Source organism: Rhipicephalus microplus, chromosome 2, assembly GCF_043290135.1.
Source record: "Rhipicephalus microplus isolate Deutch F79 chromosome 2, USDA_Rmic, whole genome shotgun sequence".
Lineage (NCBI taxonomy): Eukaryota > Metazoa > Arthropoda > Arachnida > Ixodida > Ixodidae > Rhipicephalus > Rhipicephalus microplus.
In genome coordinates this window covers 187,296,511-187,317,979 of record NC_134701.1, presented here as the reverse complement: position 1 = coordinate 187,317,979, position 21,469 = coordinate 187,296,511, and the positions used below count along the sequence as shown (strand labels likewise).

The window sequence follows — 21,469 nt, the reverse complement described above, 5'->3', positions numbered from 1 at the left end:
CTGCTACAGATTCACATCACGAGGTCACCTGGCTCGACCTTGCAAAGTGAAACCTACGTGCTCAACTTGTCATGGAAGGCACGCAACGAGTACGTGTGACTAAATATGTAAGAAACCCGGCTACATCGGAAACGTCGTCATAAGTAGAAGCTTCAGACTCCACATCAGGGACACCGCACTCAGTAATGCTATGCGGTAAGAATTCCTCAAGTGGTTGCGCAAAGACGGACACAGGAGTGCACCTGCAGACCTTTCGTGCCTTTGTCGTCAACGGTAGCAGATGAAGATACGTTGAAGGGATTTTAGATGGAGGAAGCCGGCGATCATACATCACAGAAGATCTAGCTGGAAAATTTCAACTTATGCGGCTGGGAGAAACTCGAGTTTCATTTACCACCTGCGGCAGCGTTTCCCCAAGTTCTGCAGAAAGACTAAATGTTGTTGAAGTCCACTGTGGAGCTAACATCATTCTCAAATGCACATTATTCGAGCCATTGTCGTACCAGTTATCTGTGACGACATTCTTTCGCCGACATGTGATGGCTAACTCATACAGAAGTTGCGTAGCGAAAGGAAGGTTATTGCAGATGAAAAGAACATTCTTGAGGCGGAGACTGAGACTGGCATGAGCTTGTTGATTGGAGCTGACCATTTGTGGAAAGTTACTACAGGAGGAGTCATAAGAAGTACAGAAATTCGAGGATTGGTCGCAATCAACACAGTGTTTGAATGGACTCTTCAAGGGCCCAGTAATCAAAGTGACTCGCTCGGCTGTGACACTAACATCACACTCTGTGTTCTGCAAGTAGAAGCGATCAGCGTAAGCGACACAGTATTGCATATTCCCCAATCATTCCGGCAGTTTGAAGCAGCAGCTATCACAGATCCTGGTGAAGCACACTTACATGAGTCGATTGCGAGCTTCCGAGGAACGGCTGACGAGCGAAAGGAGAGAAAAAAAGATCGGAAACAGCTACTCATAAATGACCGTGATGCCGTGCTGACATGTCTACAAATGTTTTGCGAAATTCAACGGATGATAGGTATATTGAAGCGATAGGCCCATTCGTCCGGCAATGCATGGGGCAAGGTCAAGCTGAGATGCTACCTGAGAATGCTACGGTCTATCAGGCTAACTGTCATGCGTCACATCAAGAAGTTGTAAAAGAACACTGACCTCTGAGCTCCAAGTTGTGTTTCACACTCCGTCACTCGCCCAAGGCATACAAGCCCTCAACTACTGTTTCTATAAAAAGATGAACCACAAGTCAGAGAGAGCATCAAAGCGAGCTTTTCATTCACACAATCAACGCATTGAAGACATTCGAAGTTTATTTCACGTGGAGCCCATTGGTTGGGTGGTTCGGGGGGCAGATTTGCCAGAGAAGTGAAGTCTTCGCTGCTCAATGCACTTTGAAAGAGCAAGCACAGCTGCGAAGAAACGGAGAAGGGGCAAGTGTAAGCAAATGCGAATGACAAATAAAGACAGCTCACCTACACGCATATGGACATCAAAGAGTGCAGGCGAGCACTGCACGAGAAGAGAAGAAGTTGGAAAGATGAAGTGGTGTTCGGTCTGGTTTCTTCGCTGATAGATAGTTTTCCTTTACAAGAGCAAGACATCTCTCTCGCACTTGTTAAAATTTTCAGTATGCTAAATGGCGTCGGTATTAAATGAACTGCGTTTGGTAGGGAAGCATTTCACTGGCATTTTAGCGTCCTCCTTCAATAACTCACATGCTTTCACACCACGTGTATCGCCTGTTACGAATAAAAAAAAAGCTTTGTGATACGCACCTAGATTGAGTGTTTTCATTTCTGAGATATCTGCCACATTTATAAAAAAAGATGATTTAAGACTTAATATATGATATTTCACTGCAAAGTTTTTTTTTGCATTTTATGTGTCAATCGAGAGAGAGTTATTTTATTGGGCATCTGCAGAAGTTTGCCTGTCTTTTCACCTCACATACTACTCTAGGTACCGGGTGATGACTATGATAACTACAATGATAAACACATAACGCATAAGGTAACACACACGCACTACACTATTTACAAAGTTTTGCTCAGACATGTGTCCCTAGAGAATGTCAGTAGTGATTTTGTGGCGTGAAAAGCACTGGAGCTGTTCTGCCACGGACCTATAATATCTGTCAAATACAAGCTTGTGTTCCGTTGTAGTTTTGAAGGCCTGAATCAGAGACTCTCTTTCCCGTGCGTTTAGCGTGCACTCACAGACGACGTCATTTATGTCTTCTACGACCCCACATTCCACACGCAATAGTGAGTCTGACAGTCCAACTTTATTCCAGAAGTAATTGGTATATGTGAAATTCATTCGGATCTGGTGTAAACATGTTTCGTCTTGCCTGTTGAGATTTCTGTATTGATACATAAACACTCAGAAGGAAATTCTTTTACAAATACACGTGACTAAAATTTACGAGACGTTTATGGAATAGGCTGTGAGCGCATATGTCCTGGTGCGTGTGTTCATGCATGTATCTGCGGGTGTCTGTGCATGTTCTATGGTATAAAACGTAACGCATAAAGGCGACACACAAAAAAGGGAGGACACAGGACACGCGCTGATTTATAGTGTTTTTCCTGACTTCTTGTTTTGTGTGTTGCCTTTACGCACATCATTTGATACCATGAAGCTAAACTAACTCGCTCAGTTTTGTACGCTGGTGCAGTCTGTACGTGTGTGTGTGAGTGTGTGTGTAAATCTGTGATTAAATGCAAACGCATATCAGTTTCAGACCGGATCAGACAGTGTTAACAAGAAGCATATTAGAGTTCACGTTCTTCTTACCTATACACTGAATGAGGTAGTACCAGCTAATAGATGATAAGTAATACCAAATAACGCGATTCACTTCCCCAATGCTTAGAGGAAGACAACGTAGCTTATTTTTCCTCGTCGCTTGCGCTTCCTCACAATTGTAGTGTTTAAAAAAGCTATATGAATATCACTTTGCACGATTCCAAGAGAGTACATATACTTATGCAGTGTGAGCACAAATCCGACTGGTCCTACACAGTGATCGTTCAAAAGCAAAAACAGCATAAGAGTATCATTAGAGCGCCACCATGCACCTTTGTTTTGCCACTGGACGTTATGTTCGGTAAATGACAAAGCATGCTCTTGAGCGGGCAGCCACCGAGGTCGGCTTTAATGGTCCGTGCAAAGACATTTTCGAGAGGAAAAGAAATCGAGAAAATGAACGTAACATACTTGAAAAAGCGCTTTCAGACGCTGCCCAAGATGGCGTGTGGCCGAGTGCCCATTATCCGATAAACCACAGTGGCCTTTTTGGAAGTGCACCGCTCTTCTTTATATGTACAATTTCTTATGTGAGTTAGTTCTTGGTTTGGTATTTGTGTTCTCTATTTCACTGTAGTTTGCTTGATCTGGAAATTTGACGTCTTTTGTGGGATCCTTCTTGAGTGAGTTTTCATTATTAACGGTCTCTTGTGCACTTCACGGCATATGCCCGTTGTGAAAGAGGCATGCTTTCTCTCTTTGGTTTGCGACAGTAGACAGCTGTTCCGGAAGTGTTCTCGAATGCATAAATCGGTCCTTGCATAAACAAAAACTTTCTTTTTACGCGGAGCTCTTGCAATCTCATTAAGGCGCAGAAAACTGCAGTTTTTTGTTGCGTATATGTGTGCGCGTGCTTCAATGTGTTCGTGAGCACACTACCTAGTTTTGGCGTGTGTGCATGTATTCGATATTTGCAATGTATTTCGTCCAATGACGCCATGCTGAAACTTTGTTTACAAAAATGTATGTCTCAAATAATAGAGAGTCCATGAAGTCAAAAAGAGGGTAGGGGAGAGTCCACATGAGGCTAAAAATAGGCGACTACAGAAAAGGCTCAGAATAGCCAGAGCACAAACGAAACCATTTTAAATTATACACTCTTAGTCGTTAGAGTATGTTAAAATTTCAACGTGCTATAATAATTCTGGACTGTCAGCTGATTATAGTGTTAACACAATTCAAGAGCTTTACTCATAATGTCCCGGAATCGTGGCGACTATACGATTCTTCTGAAGAATTTTTTTTGCCGTGTTGTTATAGATTACACTACATGAGAAAGACGCAACTCGATATTTAGAAGCACCATGGAAACCAGCGAAAAACCATGGCTCTCAACAAGTATTTGTAGCTATATGTTGCTAGCTGACTATAGTCAGTAGTAATACTATATACATGCGAATATATCTCCTTATATATGCGTTTCTGTGGACCCACAGCAACCCGATATCTAGCGGTAATATTCTATAATTAAGAAGTTTAAAAAGTGCACTGCTCTTGTTCTGGATCACGACCAAAATATATCTTAAGCCACTTTACCTTGTTTTGCTGAACTTGATAAATAAACACGTTTCAACCAAGAAGTTCTTGTAATAGATGTGTATTTTGTAGGTTTAACACTTACTAAAGAAGATGAGACGTGGTACCTGTGCACCCAAAAGAATTAGAAAAAGTATATATATATATATATATATATATATATATATATATATATATATATATATATATATATATATATATATATATATATATATATATATATATATATAATATATCCACTCTTTTGTTCTTTCTTTTAGTGAATTTTAAACAGGCGGGCACAGGACAGGATTTGATACTAGCTTGGACTATTGCATGGAAGCGAATGGGGTGTGTTCGCTGTTTCGGAAACAAAATTAGGAAGGCTGAATCACTATAAACAAGGCATGGCCGTATTCTCCAGCACAAGCTTAGAGTAACCAGGTTGAAAACACGCTGAATACTGGAAATATTGTGTGGTGGTTCTCGTGCTTCTGCAACAGAACGAAGCGCCAATGAACTTTAAATTGTAGGTCTACAGAACACAAGAGGAATACACACCGTCTAACACTCAATTTCGGGTGGTATGATTGCTTTAATAGACAGCACAACAAATATTGAAGAACGAAGATATCTTATGCGGTCTTTTTAGGAGTCCAGCGCATACCTTGCTCAAGTGTTTGCGAAGAAAAAAAAAACATTTAGAGACAGCGCTTTGAAGGAGGCACCAAGCGTACTGGAACTCAAGGCATTTCTACGTTGGCACTACGAATTCGGCTATAGAGCCAGGCATGATAAAATTTTCATTGTAAAAAAAAAGATTCCTGAAATACTATTACCATTAGGTCTAGCTGGCAGAAAAACGCGTTTTGAAAGTTAGGAAAACACGAAAAGGTAATATAAGGCTGCCTTTTTTGTCACCCTTGTTCTTTCGTTTATGTAATCTTTAATATTCGCTGAAGGGTGGGCCGCCCCGGGCGTTTAGAGCGGGTGTTATGCAGACACCGTCCCAGAGAGCACAGTGCTTGTGAACTATGTGCATATACTGAGTGTTCTCGGCACCCGCGTTATATACATAAAATTATACCATGTTCCCTCATCATTCTTTTCAGTTTGTTTGCTTTTAAAAAATGTTCTTTTTTTGGTGCCTGAGCTTTTGCTGGAAAAAAATACTCTCCGGCGTGACGGAACGAACCTGGCTGTCGCTAGCGAAGCAAAAAAAAAAAGACAACTTGCAAAGTCGTTCACATTGAACGAACAAAATTGTGAAAGCCGGAGAAGGACAGAACCCGATGCGGGCTACGGATAATCATTTCCTTCGTGCCCGCAAGGCATGACCAAATGAGAGTGACAGTAGAAAATGTTAGAACGGGGGAGGAGAAAACAATAAAATGGCGAGTGAGTAAGTGAAGTCAACTAAGCCTGGTTCCACGCGAAGAACACGAAAACGGTATCCAACGGTGACTTTTTAAAGAGAGTCTAGCAAGAGCGGAGACTCTTTCAACCGCTTTAGAAAGATTGCCGTTGAAAAACTGGAGTTGCAGCGCTGTACTCGGAAGAAGCTGCGTCTCTTACACTTTTATTGTTTTGTTTAGTAAAGCTTAGCGTTTTTAAACGAGTGGCTGCGTACCACTGTAGTGGAATCTCAGCGCACTGTAACAGAGTAGCTGTCAGATAGACAACGCAAAAAAAATATTTCCAGGCCTTATCAATCTTGAGTGCTTCCTCGATTGGAGCATGGAGAAAGGAACGAGGGTTGTCATGGATATGTCTCCTTTTCGTTGGACCACCGGATCGTTTGCATTCTTTTCGTTGCGTATTTTTACATTCGCTTTTGTGTGGTTTCAAAGTGTTTCTTTTGAAATATAGGTAGAACCTCTGTAGGAAGCCAATAATTGTAGGGACTGCCAACGTGGCAGCAAGCATTAATGTCACTATACACAGCCCGCTGAGGTTGCAGCGCCCTGCAGGTGACATGCAGCGGGGATATCGGTCTTCTCTTTTATGGGCGAAGCTTCTTATAACGGCACGCGTTGGTCCCTCGTAGCCGTTGTAGTATGTAACAAGTATAACGTTTTAACCTTCAAGGTGGTGCCGGTAGAATATTTATTTTGTGCGTTTTGAACAATAAAAAATAGTGCTGAATGTACATGCGAATGGCTGCTAATAGAGAATGAGAGACAGCACCATTCGGCTTTTAGTTAACGCGCACGCTGCGATCCCCATTAGCAGTCATTGGCATATACATTGAGCACTATCTGACAAGAAAGGGTTGCTACGTTATACGCGCTCGGTGTAACCTCCTTAGATCTAGAGGGGCTTAGCGAGCATTGAGCCGCAGTGCCATGAATTCGATGAACTAGTATATACCATGAACTCGAGGTGGTTAAAGGTGGGAAGTAGATACGAAGCGCAAGCCGTAAGAAAGTAAAAGCCGAATTCTTCTGTCTCTCATTTCCCATTAGCAGCCATTAGCATGTACATTGAGCACTATCTGACAGGAAAAGGTTGCTACTTTATACTCGCTGGGCGTAACCTCCTTGGTTTTAGGAAGGTTTAGCGAGCGTTGGGCCGCAGTGCCATGAATACAGTGAACTAGATATACCATGAACTCGAGGTGCTTAAAGGTGGGAAGTAGACCCGAAGCGCAAGTCGTAAGAAAGTATGCGTGTGCCACCTCTTGTTTAGTCCTTAGAATGTCCGCTGGATAGCGGTGCTTCTAAATGGGGAATATCGGATGAAACGATGCGGGATGGTGATACTTGGAGTGTTGAATAGATGGACGAACGGACTCACAGGCAGATGTATGGATGGACGCATGAACGGACGCAGGGGCGGATGCATGGACGAACGCAGGGATGGACGCACGAACAGACGCACGCACGGATGGGCGGATGGACGCATGGACGGTCACACAGATGAACACATGGACGGACGCAAGCAAGAACGAATGCACGGACGAATGCTTCGCCCCACTCTCCATCATTCACTACGTGGATATGCTGCCATTTTTTTTTGCTGATCACTGACTGCACCTTTTGTCTTGGTAAACGTTCTGCATAGGAAGTCCTTGAATGAAATTTGCGCCATATTAACAATTAAATGTACACACCAGGTTAACTCTTTAGCGTTTCGCAGTGTCCTTTTCGCAGCTCGTGCTTGAACATGATTAAAAGGTAAAAGACGTCCTTCAGAAGAAAACAACCTCATGCTCCTGGCTCAGCGTGTCATGTCGTCGTCCTGGTCCGTCATAAAATGGTATACGCCCAAAAATTCGGCAACTCCCAGCACTCGCCACTGTTCATAATATGTGCATATGAGTATTTGTTTGTCGTCACTGCCTAAAATATTGTGTTTTAGCAATGGCGTCAGAATGTCCGACAGGATTTACCAGGACACTCAATTTTCTAGTCTAAAGCCAGAGATACAACCGCAGAACTCCAGGGTAAACCCATCTATTTGAAACGCAATCTCTTGAAACATATCTGCAAAGTTATCGTGCTTTCCATACCACCAGTTTACGAAAAGTGATAAATACAACAGTGAGGCCAACGTGCAGACGACGACGGTAATAGAAATAAAACAATTTTCCCTACATGCCGTAGGGAGCGGAAATCCGGCAAACAGGGATAGAGAAGCACCTTAGGGTAAGCTTCATTTTCATGCAGTTTTCCGATCACATCAGGCGTGCCGAAACACCCTTCTCTACAGCCTAGTCCTCATAAATGGTATCTATGTAAAACTAATGTGACGAAACATCTCAGTCAGGTCCTTCTTGTTCTTTCTTTTCTTCTTCTTAATCTCTCTTCAATTGTTTTTAACAGTATATTTGCTGTGGGAAACACCGTCGCAAATTTCATATTTCACTCACTCTTGCTTTTTTGTAAGTGGAACTCAAACAACCTTTTCTCGTACTTCGCCCTTCCTTATTTTCACTTTCTGTCTGGCTTTCTTTTTTTTTCCTTCTCAAGACACGGCTTTGATGCGTACGCTTCACAATGCTTTGATTGATTGATTGATTGATTGATATGTGGAGTTTAACGTCCCAAAACCACTATATGATTATGAGAGACGCCGTAGTGGAGGGTTCCGGAAATTTCGACCACCTGGGGTTCTTTAACGTGCACCCAAATCTGAGCACACGGACCTACAACATTTCCGCCTCCATCAGAAATGCAGCCGCTGCAGCCGGGATTCGAACCCGCGACCTGCGGGTCAGCAGCCGAGTACCTTAGCCACTAGACCACCGCGGCGGGGCACGCTTCACAATGCTGGCTACATTGGCACCATATCACCTGTCAGATCTAAAAGCACCTTTTTCCTTCGTGTCCTTGCCTTGTTCTCGCGACTTATTTTACATACTCCGAACAAAACAAACCGGACCATTTTTCGTCGAGGCTACATGACTGAAATTCTGCACAACCGAGGTACTTGCTTTTGCAACTGTGCAGCGCCTCTGTCTCGCCTGCCAAGCACCGGTAGCTCCTGTGCGTTTGTTTATATCGCGGAGATTTACTGCGTCGTAAAGCGAGTCCTTCCTACAGGGAACGACGCTGCAGAAAGTAAGGGCGGTATAAGAATAGGCGCCTTGGCCTTGTTTGTGTCTATGGGACACCAAGGACACGCCAGCCCGTTCCCCTTCAGGGTCGTTCTTTCCCTCCAACGCCATCTGCCACCGATAGTCGCGATTCGGGTAGGAACTACATGTGTGGGTCTCACGATGACACTAAGAAACTTGCCGTGTTGGAGAGGCGAGGACAGTGAAAGGAAGGCAAGTATTCCAACATAGGTGCCCGCTGCTTTCTTCAAGGAGTCCTGATGCCAGCATACGCCAATCAAGAAGCGCGATAGGAACAATCAAGAGTAATGGCCTCATTGGGGGTCGTATTCGGGAGTATGGGTAAACTAAGCCTGTTTTGGGCCATATTGTGTTTTCTTGCGTCTGCGTGAATCATGGCCTCCGTACGAAAGCATGGGCCAAAGCCTTGAAAAGATTGTGGTTTAAGCATGTAGCAAATTTATTTATTTATTCAATCATGTATTTATTTATTTGATTAGTATACAGAGATACACAAGGACACGGAGGAAAGAGGGAGAGAGCAAGCTGACAACTGCCTCCTAAAGGAGCACAACGAAAGACAAGTAAAACTAGGCTTAGGATACCTAACGCATTGTGGTTTACCATCTCATGGTTTCCATAAACCATGTGTCATTTTCCTTTGTAACAAAATTGAACGGCTTTAACTTGCTAAGGCCCCCCTTTCCATTGTTGCGTTTTCTGTTTCGTCTTAAGTTTTGTAGCTCCACCTGTTTTGTTACGAGATGTTTTATTTTTTAGCAGGAAGTGTTTCTCGATTCGCCACATCCGTTATGGTAGCCCCCCGGGCAGTTTCGGGAAGAATCTTGTGAATAATGCTGTGATCTGAAAAGGCCTTTCGACAACATTCACCTCAAAGCGCGGGTTCTGAGAATCCATGACATTATTAAAGTAAAGGTGCCTTCCCCTTTATATAAAGCGCAAATATTTGTGCAAGCTTCTGCAAGACTAGCAATAACTTACAAGCATGCCACATTTCAAAGTGTTCTTGCCGTAGTGCCTCTTCACTGATTGCACCGTATTTCAGTTACGTCACCCCGAACGGTTCCTAAGCGTGCGAAAGCCTTCAATGATATTGGCGTACTCAACAACGAGACACAAATATGTAGAGTAAGCACTGTTGCAACAGATAAGTTCACGATGACTGCCCCAAAAAGCTCATGCATTCCTGCCGCCGTACGTACCTTCCTATTTGCCTCCATTCATCATCACTGTTCTACATAATGCAGCCTTAAATGAGGCTGGCTTTCACGCATAACTTAAATGAGTGCTAACACATGTACAATCGCAGTGAAAATTTTGAAGACGACCGGAACGCGGGGCAAATAGTATCATGGTGGCTGTTCCGAAACTCAAAAGCGTGAACTGCGCACACGTGTCCTCGTTGCCTTCCCGGTCTCCTCGTTCGCTCGCTTCAGCTACGCGCGAAGGAGAACTTTAGCTGCAGGCTGCCACTTCTGCAGTCACAGTGGAAGCAGCGAGTGATTTGCCCGTAAGAAAAATTAGCGCCGCTTTCTTTAGGTCGAACCACTCGGTCACAGCAATGCTGGTAGGCACCAATCTGGTCCTGTAGCTCTGCAAGGTTTTTCTAAGTTATGTCCAGTGTTCTGTTCTTTTGCAAGTTTTATCCAGGACCTGTACTTAAGCGAGTAAATTATTAACAAATGTAGAAAATTACGTGGCGTAGTCGAAGCTGCAAGAACTTGTCACCAAGGTGAGCGAGGAAGCGTAACCTGGTAACGCGGAAGAGCGAAGAATGGCAAACTAGTGATACTATTGTACAGCCAAGGACGTGTGGAGCGGTGGTTTGCAATTCTCCCCTTCCTGCTCAATGGGCGGTGTCGTAAGACTACCCGCTTTTCGAAGTAAAGCATCTTTTCGGTTCAGGTGTGTAACGCCATACGTATGTGCCTCCCTATACGAATGCGCCGCAACGCACTCCTCTCGCCGCAGGTGTTGAAGCGGTGCAAAGTAGGTCATGCCACAGCTGCGGGTTCACATCGTGCTCCCCTCGCACGCTTTCTTCGCCGGTGCGCGCTGACATGATTCTCTTTCCCACCCGCAGCACGCTCGCCGCTTCGCCCGCAGCTGCCGGCTCCTTGATCCGCTCGCAATATACTTCTCACTCGCTTCACCCTCTCCAACGCCCGCAACACTCGACCACACATCCAGTGGAAACAAGCTTTCGTCTCGTTTATCTGCGATAAAACTTACACGAAACCCAACCCGCCTGCCATGTTTTTGTGTTTCTAACAAACGTTTACTCGAGTAAACGCTACATTGAATTTCACTTCATGCCATTCTTCCAGCACCCGCATCGACGCCCGTTTCAACTGGGTCAACACCGTGCGCATTGCTGCTCCTTCGCATCCCATCAGGGTTCCTTTCGGAGAGATTGTCCGCATTGTTTCTTTGAAGTCTACTGGTCTGGTGTAAATTTGTTGTTTACGGCAAGCTGTTGAGCTCATAAGCACGCAATGAATGCCCCCTGTGGAGGTTCTCACTGAATGACCATGACACTCAAATGTTTTTATACCAAGGGGTTAGTATTTATGTGACCAATTTTCCCCTGCTTTTGTTTTTCCTTAATATTTACTATTTTTTATTTTCCCCCCAGATGTTTCTTTCTCCAGTGCACGGTTACCCACTGAGCATTTATCTTCCAGTTAACCTCCATTTTCTCTCTCTCTTTACAGATGCAATTAGTGTCAGTCTATGTCTCTATTTATCCCCATTGCATAAATATTTGTATTGGCGATTGCAAGTAAAAACAAAGCTCCTCTTAGAATTTGGAGCGATAGCTACATTTTACAAGATGTACGATCACGAAAAGCCTTGTTCCGCAAACGTGGCCTTCGTGCTCATCCGAGGTGAAACCAGCATTCTTGAGTTGTGTAATCTCTGCGGGATATCATTCACATATTGATAGAGAATATTGATATTGTTACAGGGAGAAGGCGTCTGAAAAATGCCTTTACTTTCGGTAAACAGGCAGGCATACAATATGGAGCCCGGTCTGCACGAGCTCGCTCTAAATATTGTCCTCTTTTCTACAATGTTCATTTGTGGTACCCCGTAGCATCACCCCCGGCGGCGAAGGCACCATCTTGGTGCTTGGTTGGTCTGAGGAATATCGTTTCAGCCAAGTGACGTGAACAACGTCAGAACACGATCGCGCGCTGGTGGCGTTAAGAGGTCCAATTTCATATGTCACGTCGGTGACTTGGCGCACCACACGGTACGGACCCGAGTACGGTGAAGTCAGCTTTTTGCACAGGCCAACTCGCCGTGATGGCGTCCAGAGAAGGACTGTGTCACCTTGACTGAAATGGACATCACGATGGCACTCGTTGTAGACCTGTCGTTGTCGTTCCTGTGAATCGCTCAGACGCTGGCGAGCAGTCTCACGTGCCTCTAGAGCTCTAGAAATCACATCGCGGGCATATTCTGACGTGTGGCCAACGGCAGGAAGGAGCGTGTCGAAAGGCAACGTAGGTTCTCGTCCGTACAGGAGGAAAAATGGCGAGAAACCTGCAGTGTCATGCCGAGACGTATTATAGGCAAATGTTACAAATGGAAGGGTGGAGTCCCAGTCACGATGGTCGGAAGACACGTACATGGCGAGCATGTCCGTGATGGTTCTATTTAGCCGCTCCGTGAGCCCGTTGGTTTGAGGATGATACGCCGTTGTGAACTTGTGCTTTGTAGCGCAAGAGTGCAATATGTCTTGGATAACTTGTGATAAAAAGTAGCGACCCCGATCGGTAAGCAGTTGCCGAGGAGCGCCGTGGTGTAATATGACGTCTTCTAGAAGAAAGTCAGCGACGTCGGTCGCACAACTGGTAGGAAGGGCCCGTGTGATGGCATACCGAGTGGTGTAATCCGTGGCGACTGCTATCCACTTGTTTCCGCTGGCCGATAAAGGAAACGGTCCTAGTAAGTCAACACCTACCCTATAAAATGGTTCGGATAGGATCTGAATGGGCTGAAGGCGTCCCGCTGGAAGGGTTGCTGGTTTTTTGCGGTGTTGACAGGATTTGCATGAGGCGACGTAACGGCAGACGGATCGGTAAATACCGGGCCAAAAGAAGCGACGTCGAACGCGGTCATAAGTTCTTGAAACTCCCAGGTGACCAGCTGTCGGAATATCATGCAACTGTGCAAGGACAGTCTGACGCATATGTTGTGGTATGACCAACAGCAGTGCAGGTCCGTCAGGATGCATGCTGTAGCGATATAAGACGCCATCTTGGAGCAGGAACATACGGAGAGACGGAGGAGTTGTGGGACCACTAAGCCGAAGGATTATATCTCTGAGGCGAGGATCACGGCGTTGCTGATCTCCGATGTTGCTAAACGCGGAAAGTGCCAAAACGCAAGTAGACTCATCGCTCTCAGAAAGGTTTGCTGGTTTTACTGGATGACGCGACAAGCAATCAGCATCCTCATGGTGGCGACCAGATTTGTAGACAACCGTGTAGGAATATTCCTCTAGCCGTAGAGCCCACCGGCCGAGACGTCCACTAAGATCTTTTAAGGACGACAACCAGCATAAGGCGTGGTGATCAGTGACAACTGTGAACGGGCATCCATACAAATACGGCCGAAATTTAGCCACTGCCTAGACGAGTGCGAGGCATTCGCGTTCTGTTATGGAGTAATTTCGCTCTGCTGGCGATAAAAGACGGCTAGCGTATGCAATAACGCGCTCGCAGCCATACTGTCGTTGTGCCAAAACGGCTCCGATTCCGTGGCCGCTGGCGTCGGTACGCACTTCTGTTGGAGCGCGTATATGAAAGTGGCCGAGAATCGGTAGTGTCGTAAGTCTACTCGTCAGTTCAACGAATGCTCTGGTTTGTTCAGGTCCCCACACAAAAGTCACATTTTTTTAGTAGTTCCGGGAGCGGTCGTGCGACGTCAGCAAAATTCCGCACAAATCTACGAAAGTAGGAACAAAGGCCCACAAAGCTTCGAACATCGTTCGCAGAGGTCGGCAGAGGGAAATCTTTGACGACACGGATTTTCTCAGGATCGGGACGAACACCAGAAGAATCGACAAGGTGTCCAAGGACAGTGAGCTGCCGGCGGCCGAAGTGACATTTAGACGAGTTTAGTTGGAGCCCTGCTTTGCGGAAAACCGAAAGAATTGTTGAGAGACGCTCGAGGTGAGTTTCGAAAGTTTGCGAAAAAACAATGACGTCATCAAGGTAGCATAAGCAGATTGACCACTTGAAACCGTGAAGAAGAGCGTCCATCATTCGTTCGAATGTAGCCAAGGAATTGCATAACCCGAACGGCATTACTTTGAACTGATAGAGCCCGTCGGGAGTTAAAAATGCAGTCCTTTCACGGTCCAGATCTTCAACTGATATCTGCCAGTACCCGGAACGAAGGTCGATCGAAGAGAAATAATTTGCTCCACTAAGGCAGTCAAGAGCGTCGTCTATCCGCGGCAGAGGATACACGTCTTTTTTTGTAACCTTGTTAAGATTTCTGTAGTCGACACAGAAGCGCCAGCTGTTATCCTTCTTTTTCACAAGCACAACGGTCGAAGCCCAAGGACTTGAAGAAGGTTCAATGATGTCTCGGGCAAGCATCTTGTCGACTTCTTGCTGGATCACGTGGCGCTCGGTGGAGGAAACTCAATAGGGTCGCCGGTGTACTGGATTTGCATCACCGGTGTTGATCCGATGCTTTACGACGGTCGTTTGACCTAGGGGTCGGTCGTAGAGATCGAAGACGTCTTGATACGACGCAAGAAGGCCACGAAGCGCAGACACATGCTCGGTCGGGAGATCAGAGGCAATCATTCCAGTTATGCAGTCTAGTGTACTGCGCGACTGAATACTTGCAGATGACGGTGTATCCTCTGCTAAGGCCGATATGTGGTAGTCACCAGCCGGGGCAAGGGTTGCTAGGGATATTCCTCGTGGCAGCACTTCAGAGCAAAGTGCAAAGTTCACAATAGGGAGACATGCCACGTTGTTCTTCATTGTGATGATGGTGCGGGGGAACGCAATATTGAGTGAACAGAGTACTGTAGGATTAGGCGAAATGACATAATCGCCGTCAGCCACAGGTGGATCAGAAGAGACGTCGATATACGTCACAGCTGGACAAGATAGGCGAACAAAGTCGGCGGAGCATAGCTTTGGCGGCGCAGGATCAGGAGGGTCAACGGCGTGTGGTAGGACAAGCTGAACAACACCAGCAGAAGAGTCAATTAGGGCGGAATGCTTCGACAGAAAATCGAGTCCCAATAAGATGTCATGTGGGCAGTGGTCCAGTACGTGAAACAGAACAGTGGTATGACGTCCAGCAACAGTGACACGGGCGGCACACATCCCGGTGACAGCTGGTGTTGCACCATCAGCTACTCGGACAAGAGTGATCGGAGCAGGAGTGAGCACTTTCTTGAGTCGAGCACAAAGGCTGGAGTTCATTACTGATATGTGAGCGCCGGTGTCAATGAGTGCTGCCACAGAAGTACCGTCAACATTTACTTTAATCAAGTTGTTGTGTCCGGGTATCGTGTGTAGAGGAATTTTGGGTCGGGTCGTCGAAGCAGGCTTACCTCCAGGAGCTGCGCCCGTCAGTTTTCCGAGGACTGGTGGTAGGAGGGTGAGGGGGAGCGATGTCGGTTAGTTGAGCGGGACATGCGTCCAGAGGGCGACGGGGAGCGGCTTGGTTGGGCGGGCCTGGATAGCGAAGCATCATCTTGTGCCGTGTAGATCGGCATCCGAGAGCCTGCAGGTGGGCGTCGGGTGTTGGCGTAATGCGACCATGGCTGCCAACCCCAGGAAGTGCGGCAATGACGTGAAATATGGCCCACTCGTCCACAGTTGAAGCAGATCGGCCTGTCATCGGAAGTTCGCCATTCTGCGGGGTTCCGGTAACGTGGGCGGTTGTTCGGTCCGCGGGACATATTAGGTGTACTGGGCAGTCGGTAGTCAGGTCGGTTAACGGGGCATAGCGTCTGAAGTCCGGCGTTGGCCAGTTCCTGGCGTACGACACTCTTGATTAAGGAAATCGTGGCGCGAGAATCGTCAGGGGCCTGGACTTGGTCAGACAGGGGAGATGCTGCCTCGATTTCGTGGCGCACGATGCGCACGATATTGTCGGAAGCAGCAGGGGCTGATGCCAAACGGGCGTCCTCACAGGTTGATGTTGCAGCCGTGTTGGGAAGACGCGAAAAGTGTGGAGTGATACGGCGACTTTTCGCGTCTTCGAAGCGTCGGCATTCATTAATAACGTCGTCTACGGTCGATGAGTTTCAAAATACGAGGAGATTGAAGGCGCCATCGGCGATTACTTTGAGGATGTGCGCGACCTTTTCAGATTCCGGCATCTTGTCATCAACCTTCCTGCAGAGGGCAAGCACATGTTGTATGTATGTGACGTACGACTCGGTGCCGGACTGGAGTCGGGACGCTAGCTTTTTCTGCGCAGCACGACGACGCCCAATGGGCTTGCCGAAGAGATTGATGAGTTTCTGCTTACCGATGTCCCAACTCATGATATCTTCCTCGTGGTTGGAAAACCAAACTTTAGCTGTACCATCGAGGTAGAAAATAATATTGGCCAACATGAGTATCGGATCCCTGTTGTAAAGAGCGCTCACCCTTTCGTACAGCTGAAGCCATTCCTCCACGTCAGTACTGTCACTGCCCGAAAATGTGCCTGGGTCACGCGGTTGAGTCAGGACGACGGTGCGGTTAGTAGCAGCTGGATGCGGTGCTGTTGGTTGCTGCGTAGTTGGACGAAGCATGGTTGGGGTAGTCTCCGAAGAATCCTCGTGTTCGTCTTGATCAGGCATCGAACGGGCAGCCAAGGAACGTCCGCTGCGTAGAATCGTCGTGGTGTTGACTGTGGGAAGACCCGCACTCTCCACCAAAATGTTACGGGGAGAAGGTGTCTGAAAAATGCCTTTTTTTTCGGTAAACAAGCAGGCATACAATATGGAGCCCGGTCTGCACGAGCTCGCCCTAAACATCGTCCTCTTTTCTACAATGTTTATTGTGGTACCCCGTAGCAATATTGATAGAGACATATTGATAGAGAATATACACATATTGATAGAGAAGTGATTGATACGTTCGCGCTGGTGTTTATGCTGCGTTTCAGCCCGTTGTTCACACGCTTCATTTTACCTCAGTCGCGTTAAGCGAAACATTATAGCCGCAGAGAAAACAAAAAGCGCGCTCCAACCATGGCTGCAAGTAGGCAGGCACGACGTGCATGAGCACCTTAGACTTACTTCTAATAAAGAGTGGAGGTGTGTTGATTCCTCAGTTCGTGAGCGCAGAGGTCGGTTTTTGCCTAAGCCCACGCTTGATGTAAAGTTAAATTCACCTCTTCTTTTTCCAAAGTAAGCTAAACTGAGCTACCACTCGACAAACTTGGTATAACCATTTTCAAGCACTAGAAATAATATATGTTTATGCATTTATTTTATGAATTACTTTATAAATCAAGAGATATTTTTGTGATAGCAGATGCATCTACATTTGCTACATCTTTTTTGTTTATATTTGACTGTTGTGTGAGTACCACATTTCAAAAGTGTTTTCGACAGGTTCCAACCATACGAGACAATGTTCTGTTTGACTACACATGCGTATATATCAAGCTGTTTCTTATTTATTTGTGTACTTCTATTGGTACATCAGCTCAATTTATATTTCTCTGGTTGTCATCTACGTTTGAGAGTTTTGATTAGTTTTCTCATTCATATGCGGTGCATAGAATGGTTCGTCTTGCGCGATTGCTGTCTCGGAGAAAAATAATTCCGCGACCTCCTTCATCCCAGAGTGACAATATAATTGAAGGCGCGTCGTCTACGTGTGACGCGCTCACGCCTTCTCGCAGCGCAAACGTATCACTATTTTCGGGATTCGGAGCACGCCTCGCCCCCGGCTATAGTTGGATCGCATTCCGGGAAGCCCTCGGGGGCCGAGACCAACACCTATAGCCAAAAGGCTGGTGTAATAAGGTTGTTCGATTGAAAAATGGCCGGCACAACACGCCTGCTCTCTCCATGACCCTCTATTGTGTGTCGCTGTTCTAGCGTGCTCGAAGTAATTGCGCTGTAGGCTGGAACCCCTTTTCATTAACCCCCGTAGAAAACACACCTCCTATATACATTTACGTCAAGCGGTGGTGAAAAGGGTAAGAACGGAAAGGATGTAAATGACTAGAGAAATTGCTGATGACGCTGTCGCGGTAGTGATAACAGTATACTGGTAACAGTATCTTTCTCTTGTCACCTCCGTAATTACCTTTTGTAGCTTTGCGATGTTGAGCTTTTATGACACAGCACTTTGAGCTTCAGATGTTATGGCAACATCTTCTTTGCAAGTTAGCCTTGCCTTTAGCCGTTGTGACGACCCGACTCCCCTTTATGGCACAGACGTCCGCTTCTAACCCGTGATTGAATATTTGCAGCGATCAGTTGAGAATTTAGCTTTTTAAACAGGCCCAGTTTTAGAGTTAGCTTAGCGCACTTAAGACTAAAGCAAGCAGGATAGTTCATCATTTCTCATTTACTGTTTTTTTATAGCAAGTTCTTTTATAACTTCTTCGGAGAGCTTAAGCTCTGTTTTTAAGGAAGACTTTTGAGGTGTATTTGTAGTGTTAGCTTTTTTATAGTGTCTATAATTATTGTACGCCTAAGCGTTTTGAAATTGTAACTAAGTTCACAAATGAGTAGTGTTTCATGTCCATTATTTTTAAAAGGCGTCTGTCCACAACACAGAAATAAACATTTGTTTTGTACACAATGCGTTTCCGCTCTCGGATAAGCTTTCTTGTGTGTGGTGGCACATTTATTGTCGCTATCTTGCGCACTCACCACGCAAACGATTCATAATATTTTGTCATTACTTCGAAGTTATAACTTCGCCTGTGTGAATCACGATAAAAATGTCATGAAAGTGGAACCTATGTATTTCCTTCTTTAACACTAAAACGCAAATCTTTCTTGAACTCACGGCGCCCCGTTAGAGTTGCGTGCTGCAGACTACTGGCGCCATAGTACACGGTTCATACTCAATGTGTTCCGGCATGTATCCTAGTTGCCGGTGCTGTATGCATATTCTATCTCATTTCGTCAATATCTAGAATGACTTGCTAGACGTGTGGCAAGACAAACACCATCAGTATTCATTGAACAGTATTTTCTTCGTTCTGACTCTCCCTCTTTCCTTTCATGCGTACTCAAGTACTGGTGTTTTATCTGTCCGTGCATTTTGTTTATATATGTTACTGTAGACAAGATTAAATTGCACTACACAATAAGTGTGGATATATAGACGACCACACAGAAATCATGCATCACTATATAGATCAACAAATTGATTCCTTCCTATTAATGCCCCACCTGCAGTATGCTCCATCAATCGAGTAAATAACGTAAAAGTATTGTTTTAGCGTAAAAGTCAGATTTATTATACACGGCTAGGTTGCCGAATAAAAATGATTTGCCTTATCTAACGGAAGTGTTTTTTTTTCTTTTCTTGGTTTTTGCAGTGGTGCAGCAGCAATACGAGATTCGCGTTTACGACGACTTCGTAATCCGCATGAACACTGGCGTGCTTCGGTGTCATGTCCCGAACTACGTGAAAGAATACGTCGTCGTAACGTCATGGGTTCGCAGCGACGGCTTCATAATTTCTGTGCAAGCCATTCCAAGTAAACGAAGTTGTTTACGAAAGGCTAGTAATCATCTAGAGCGAAAACTTAGGTTAGTTTTGTCAACAGTGGAAATCTACTTTCAATACTGATGCATGTATTTGGCTCTCTGATCAATTATTTGCACAAAAGGTTATTTTCTCGTTGGAAATGTCGTCGTGTGTTATGTTTCACCGAGCATGCCTGGTAATTATCTATATGAATTCTTTAAGAAAGAGTTAACAGCGCATTGATGATATAGAGAAGCGACTGTATAAGTAGGGGCGGAAGGGGCCCTTTTGCTCTAGTCTTTTTGCACATTTTTCTTATCGTCTACGTTGCGCTAATACGTAATACTGAGATCTTTAATCTGAAGCTTCAGTTCTTACCAGCTAATTTTTGCGATTGGGAGCTGAATAACCAAGCGCTTCTTATCTCTTCCAGCTTATAAACTAGGACTATGTATTTCTGATTGCCAGAATCAAATATATCAATAATAAAGTAAATGTGCAGAAAACCAAGAAAAATTAGAATAAGAACAAAAACTAATACATTTTTGGTGTAACACTACTGTGAATGTACCACAACTAAATTCCGTTGCACAATTTGATCAATTAGTGACCTCTCGATCAGTTATCTCACCTAAAAGCATTGCAGTAAGAACAAGTCTGGTTCCTGCTTTCAGGCTTACTGGTGCGAGAAGCAGGCACCAATGCTGAAATAAATATAAAGTGCAGTTGATATTGAATTTCTATAATTCTGCGGCATATTTCCCCTATAAGTATGCCTTTTCGTGCAGTCATTCTCATCGAACGACTTTTTTCGGAGATCAGTAACTGTCAGGTTGGTTTCTTAACGAATGAATTGACCGAAGAACACATAAAATAAAAACGAAGTTAATATTTAAGGTATAAGTACGAAGTTTGTAAGTTAGGATGATATTGAGGCCACATAATTTGACTAGGTAAACAATGTTGCCAATAATGTTCCCAGATCTTGCGCAGGAATCTGAGCTCTGCCCAATGATAACCATTGGCTAATCTTTGCAGCAGCGTTTATATGAACCATGTTATATTATTGGTAGAAAACGATATAATATTTAGAGTCTACCAAGTACTCTTACGAGCCTTCATAAAAAAACACGAAAACCCGACATTCATTTAGGCAGCTTGCGAACGATTACAGATGAAAAGAATTCCCTAATTATTTGGGTGCTGAAGAAATCAGCGTAAGTCGCGCTTTCCTGCGCATCAATATCAGTTAGCAGTCGCAACTTCCGGCTCGCTTCGATAAAGACGCACAAGAGTCCATTTCTGAAATTGCTCTGCATCGAAAAAAAAAGGCTGGCGCTATAGCTTTGGAGAAGAAAGTGGGAAAGCCTCAGAATTAATTTTATATCAGGCTAACAGTCTGAGTGAGGCAGCCAGCCCCATTATAATTATTGCCTACGTATGTTGCGTGCTTGGCAAGAATAAATGACTATTTAGTTTCCTGTAGCGCGAATTAAAGTTCTTATGAGGCTCCTACACGTTAACGACACGCATGATTACGCGTGATTCATTTCTGTCTTTGTTGAAAAAATTATTGGCAACGTGAGCGTCCACGTTTGTTCAAACTGTGCTTCTCTTTCTTGCGTGTGTTTGCTGGTGCAGATGAGAATTCGAAGTACGTAGCCTTCGCGTCGGGTGAGCTGCACGTTCGGCGTGCAGAACCTGAAGACAGCCACCACTCGTTCCAGTGCCAGACCAAAGACACTCTCACCGGTGCAGTGGTTAGCAGCATCACGGCTGGAAAACTTGTGATAACTGGTACGAGCAGGCATTCACTATAAAAAGGAATTTCAAGCATGGTGTGCTTGT

General features: G+C 45.2%; 1 pseudogene; it reads left to right on the top strand.

Annotated features, from left to right (window-relative positions):
- LOC142792913 (cell adhesion molecule Dscam1-like) overlaps positions 1–21,469 on the top strand; it is a 150,554-nt pseudogene that overhangs the window by 56,057 nt on the left and 73,028 nt on the right.